The sequence below is a fragment of the Colobus angolensis genome, unplaced genomic scaffold (genome assembly GCF_000951035.1).
Source record: "Colobus angolensis palliatus isolate OR3802 unplaced genomic scaffold, Cang.pa_1.0 Scaffold114, whole genome shotgun sequence".
NCBI classification, from domain to species: Eukaryota; Metazoa; Chordata; class Mammalia; order Primates; family Cercopithecidae; genus Colobus; species Colobus angolensis.
In genome coordinates, this window is record NW_012112475.1 from 4,144,648 (window position 1) to 4,150,647 (window position 6,000).

The following is a 6,000-nucleotide window of genomic DNA, read 5'->3' on the forward strand; positions in this document are numbered from 1 at the left end:
TCCATTCCACTTCAAAGCCTGGGAAAAAATCCTCTCCAGCTTTTAGCTCCACCCCTCTGGGCTCTCCTATCTCCGTCTGAGTCACCCTTCTTTTTTTATGAAAAGCAACACATTCACATGTGAGTAGTTTTATCAGCCTGCTTCCTATCAGTAGAATTTGGGGGGTCCAACAGCCCTATTACTTTCTGTCTCTTTCAATCCAAACGAGAATTGTTTATGTTGGCATAAAATTCTCAAGAACCTGACAGGCTGTGGAAGTATTCCACAGGGGTTCACTCCATTAAAGTTCACATTCACAAATAAACCAGGCTGCACATTTAATACTTTGCTTGGAAATCTCAGCTAAATATACAAGTTCATCACTTACAAATTTGGCTTTCCATATAACCATAGGATAAAATTCTGCTAAACTTAGTTGCTGCTATGTAACAAGGGTCCCCTTTCTGCCCGTTTCCAGTAAGAAAGACCTCACTTCTGTCTGGGCCCTCATTAGCAGAGTCACTAACATCCATATTGCTATTAAAAGTCTGTCCTAGGCCTTTTCTTTTTTCTTTTTTGACAGGGTCTCACTCTGCCACCCAGGTTGGAGTGCAGTGGTGCCATTACCACTCCCTGCAGCCTCGACTTCCTGGGCTCAAGTGATCCTCCTGTGTTCTAGGCCTTTTCTATCATGCCCCTTAAAATTATTCTAATCTTTATCTACTGCCACTTCCATTTTTAGGTAATAGTACCCCACTCCTGGTACCAAAATCTATACTAGTGTTCTACTGCTGCTGTAACAAATTACTACAAATGTAGTGGCTAAAAATAACACAAATTTATTATCTCACAGTTACTTAGGTCAGAAGTTGGGTGGGCTTGGCTAGCTAGGTCTTCTGCTTAGGGTCTCATGAGGCCAAAAAAATCAAGGTGTCTCAAGGTTGCATTCCTTGATGGAAACTCTGGGAAATTCACTTTCAAGCTCAATCAGGGTGTTGGCCAAATTCAGGTTCCTTCTGGTTACAAGACTGAGGTCCCCATTTCTTGCTTGTTGTCAGCCAGGGACTGGTCTTTGCCACTAAAGGCTGCCCACATTCCTTCTGATAACTTTTTATGTGGTCCTCTCTAGCAAAGGCAAATGGTGTCCTTCTCAAGCTTCAAATCTCTCTGATTTCCTTTTCTGCCCATTTCTCTGACCCCAGTTGGAGAAAGTTCTCTGCTTTTAAGGACTCATGTGATTAGATTGGGCCCACCCAGAAAATCCAGGATAATTTTTCTATTTTAAGATTCTTAACCTTAATTACACCTGCCAAGTTCCTTTTGCCATGTAACATAGGGTAGTTACAGATTCTGGGGATTAAGGTATGGACAACTTGGGAAGAGGGAGATGTAATTCTGCCTACTACAAATCCTATGGAAGGGTTTTTTTTTTTTTTGAGAAGGAGTCTTCCTATGTCGCCCAGGCTGGAGTGCAGTTGTGTAATCTCAGCTCATTGCAAGCTCTGCCTCCCGGGTTCACGCCATTCTCCTGCCTCAGCCTCCCAAGTAGCTGGGACAACAGGCACCCGCCACCATGCCCGGCTAATCTTTTGTATTTTTAGTAGAGATGGGGTTTCACCATGTTAGCCAGGATGGTCTCGATCTCCTGACCTCGTGATCCGCCCCCCTACGCCTCCCAAAGTGCTGGGATTACAGGCATGAGCCACCGTGCCTGGCCCCTATGGAAGGGATTAAACTCACTTCCCAAAGAAAATCATTCCTTTCTTTAAGAGTGTGAAGTAAAGGTGTACAAATTTTACTTATGTGAAGTAAAGTATATATACATACATGCATGCATATGTCTTTACTTATGTGACACAAAGATTTATGTTCAGAGATAGAGACAAGAGTAAAAACAAGGACTCACTCTGGATGAGTGAGTAGGCAAAGGAACTAAACGCGCAGTATGGAAAAGGAGCTGCCACCTGTTTCATCCTCAAACTGCAAGGCACTTCACCCATAACTACTTAGAAACTAACCCATGCTCCTCCTTAAATGTGTATTTCTCTTCTCTGTATTCCACAAAAAAGTACATAACTAGGCATTGTTTTGTTTTTAAAGAAAAGTCACCTCAGGGGGACCTAACTTTGTAATGAGTTGATTAATCAATCTAAGCAAATTTCCAATCTTTCTTTCAAGTCATACACCCTCCCCCAACAGCAAACCAAAGCCAAAAATTTCAAAGTCACAGAAGGACAAAAACATGCCCTGCTAAGACTGCAGGTGAACTTTTGAGAATACCACGGAGGAGAACTAGTATTGGTACTGGACTTTCAGCCCGAGGTTCACCAAGCCAGTAAAGCCAAATACTTACAACAAAAACCTACAACTACAAAGATAATATTCTAAAGCCTTGTTTACAGTCAAATTCTTGACTATAAATTTTACCTAGAACAGAAGAGCCCCCAATATACCAGCTAGTCCCTTTACAGTGACAGGTAAAAGCTACTTACTACACTTACTACCTGCCAGACACTGTAGTAAGCACTTGACACAAATTGTCTTATTTACTCCTCTCCATACACTCACAAGCTAGAAAATACCATCATCCCCCTTTTACAGACGGGAAAACTGAGGCTTACAGAGTTTAGGTCACACAACTAAGTAGCAATGGCCCTGATATTTGACAACCTAGGCAGTGTGGTTTTTAATCACTGGGCCTATACTGCACTCCTTAGATGGCATGAAGTCTCCAATTCTTGGAAAAATCTTCCCTTCTTAGTTTTCTTTCTTTTTTTTTTTTTGAGACGGAGTCTAGCTCTGTTGCCCAGGCTGGCGTGCAGTAGCGAATCTCAGCTCACTGCCACCTCCGCCTCCCAGGTTCAAGCGATTCTCCTGCCTCAGCCTCCTAAGTAGCTGGGATTACAGGCGACCGCCACCAAGCCCGGCTGATTTTTGTATTTTTAGTAGAGACGGGGTTTCACCGTGTTGGTCAGGCTGGTCTCGAACTCCTGACCTCGTGATCCACGCGCTTCGGCCTCCCAAAGTGTTGGGATTACAGGCGTGAGCCACCACGCCCGGACTCCCTTTTTAGTTTTCATTTCCTCTCCTCATGTCCCATTCTCGTAGAATTAAACAGTTGAAAAGTAATCAAGTCTTCCCAAATAATTTGCCATCTCCTTTTCAGAACTCTTTCCTCCACACAAAGCAACAGTCAAGATGCAACTTCTCCTGACCCTGACTCTGCTTCCCCAAAACAAACCACAGAAGCTCCACCCATCACCTGCTTAATCTAGAAATGTTCCAACACTGCAAAAACACACAACGAAAAACAAAATTGAAAAGTCCTACTCTTTCAAAAGGTCACCAACATATGTATACTCTTAGCCAAGCTTTCTCTCCATACCTCTTTTTCTATTCAGACTCCTAACTAGTCCTTAACTCCAACTCCAGACGTTCTGCCCCACGTCTTTGGTCCCTTCCCACTTTCTCCCCAGCAACTCCGCCTGGGGTTCTCTCCACCTCGCACCCACTCTGCAGGTGGGAAGCTCAGCCCCGCCCAGACGGACCCTAAGAAGGCCCCTACTCCAGCTGCCTAGTTCCGCCGCAGGGTTCACCGCACACTACCCAGCAGGCACCACTCCCTCCGCACCCTCCCCCAGCACCCCACTGCGGCCCCACCCCTCAAGTTCCCTTCCCCCTCTGACGACCCCCTCCTCCAAGTTGTCCCCTAGTCCCCACCCAGTCCGGCCCTTTCCTATGCAATAAGCTGGACTCCGGCAGCCAATTCCCACCCTCACATCGGCCTCTGCCCCCAAACCTCGCCCTCCGCCCTGGGGGGTGGCCCTGGGCCTCCCAGATGGGCTGCAGGGGCCTCGGTTGGTGTATGTGTGAAGGTGGGGGCAGGGGAAGGCGACGGGCCGCTCTGGAGTCTGCTGGAAGCGTGAGTGGCGGCCGCGCTCCGCTGCCCTATCCTGCGCCCACCCCACCCTCCAACGACCTCGCCTGGCGACTCCCAAGGTACCTGTGGTGGAAGCGGCAGCGGCAGTGGCCGCTCTCCCCTCTGCTCACACAGACAATATGGCGGCGGTGGAGGAGGAGACACACGGCTCGGCCGCCAGCCGCAGGGACCAGAGCGAGGCTGCAGCCGCGGCTGCCGGAAGCGGAAACCCCCTCCGACCAGGAGGCGGAGCGAGACAGCTTCCGACTCCGCCCCCAGAGGAATCTAGCTGAGTGCGGCCATGCTGGGCTGTCCTATTGTAGCCTTAGGGATTCAGTTCTGGCCTAGGGTGCAAAATAGAAGGAATTCTCAACGCAAGGCAGAATAAGGAGACTTGCAATAGTCAAGCGCATTTTATTTCAATAGTGTTAACAAGTGACAACGGAGAGAACACGAACCTTCCACTAGGTGAACAGTTGGTTTGATCCAAGTTAAGATGGCGGTACCCAGGTTTCCCGCACTTCACCCGGCTGGCCCCTCCTTTCTTGAAAAGAACCATGCGCGACCTGCAGAGCTGTAGAGCCAAGCATTCTGGGAGCTGAAGTCCCTTTTGCTCTGACCCCTCGTTTAAAATTAGGGTTTCAGCAACACTTTCTGTTCAAACTTGGAGTTCAGAAGAAGTGAATGAAAGTTGGACCCTAGAAAGGGCATGGCGCAGGAGTCTGGGAAGTGAGGATACTAGGTCTCAAGAGACCAAGGCCCAATTCCTTCCTCCTACAGAAGTCTTGCCTAGAGCTCTGCGTTCAAAATATAGTGTTTCCCCTTCTATCTGCCTCCCACCCCAGCTCTCCTTTCCCGAGTTACCTCCCCAAAACAGTCACAGAGCACCTTCTACCATGCAAAGCTCATCATGGTCTCCTCATGATCAAAAATCTCCCATGGACCTCTTTGTGCACCAAAGATAGCCCAAACTCTTTACTTGACATTCAAAGTCCTCCATAATTTGGCCAAACCCTCCTTTCCAGCCTCCTATTTTGCCACTCTCATCTCAAATTCTGGAAGCTTCCACCCACTAAGACTGCAAAGAATTCCTGGAACTTAGCTGTGTTGCCTCTCTCGCTTTACACTGGCAGTTACTTCTCTTACTGTCATCTCATGGACTGGATAATTTCTGTACGCCAATTGAACTAATTCAGGGATCCTTTCCTCTTGGAGTCTTCTCTCTGTTGAACTCCCTCAAACCCAGACACTATCAGTTAGTAACCTGAGGACCTCAGTCTGTCTCCTCCATCAGACTGTGAGCCCCCAGTGGACAGAGCTCCATCTGATGATCAACCTGTCTTTTGCAGGCCCTGCCAAAAGCTGAAGCGTCTAGGAGTTGCTGAAAGGAGTTCAAGTGTTAGTCTCACCTCTGATGGGACAGAGGTGTGAGCACTGGAATGAGGGTGAGGAAGCCGGGTTATTTCAGTACCAACCATTATCCCTAGCTGTCTCAGAATAGCTGGTTGTCTCAGGAATAGGCCTGTCCACACTCCACAGCCCTCCTTTCACAGTTTGTCAGCTGACTAGCACCTCTGCTCCCAAAGAGGCATCTCCTGCCTACGTGGGGTTAGGGCCGGTGGTGGCTGCAGACTTATCGTGATGGCCTCAGGGAGGTGGCTGTGGCCTTCTCTGGACCTCATCTGCTAGACAGCTTGTGACATCTGATCCAATTGCCTGGGAACCCATAACAGTTTTTCTCTCGGTATCCTGTAACTGGTGATTCCTCAACTCTGGGCCTCAATTTCCCCACTTGTGGACTGAGGAGGTTATACAAGATAATCCCAAAGTTTCTGGGAAGTCATCTTTCAGGAAATGATACCCTTCTACCTACCTCTTGAATGTATCTTTTTGGCTCTCGTGGCTTTGTTTTTCCCAACTGTATTCACATTTGTTTAACTCACAACAATTCATCATTTGCTATGAGCCAGACACTGTGCTAGGTACTAGGGATGTGTTATGAGCAAGACATACACCAGGTGCTTACTGGTGGAGCTCACCTTCTAAAGTGAGAAGCAAGTAATGCACAGGTAAACAAATGCATAAACAAAGTAATTTCAGAT

The 6,000-nt window shown here is 47.6% G+C and overlaps 1 protein-coding gene across 3 annotated transcripts in view; it reads right to left on the minus strand.

Annotated features, from left to right (window-relative positions):
- CSNK2A1 (casein kinase 2, alpha 1 polypeptide) overlaps positions 1-4,148 on the minus strand; it is a 71,449-nt gene extending 67,301 nt beyond the window's left edge. The window contains exon 1 of one of the 3 annotated variants that reach the window (XM_011960443.1): positions 3,983-4,148. The gene's annotated coding sequence lies outside the window, so the exon portion shown is untranslated. The remainder of the gene's footprint in view (positions 1-3,982) is intronic. The other 2 variants (XM_011960460.1, XM_011960452.1) reach the window with 2 other exon arrangements.
- Between the last annotated feature and the right edge of the window lie 1,852 nt (positions 4,149-6,000).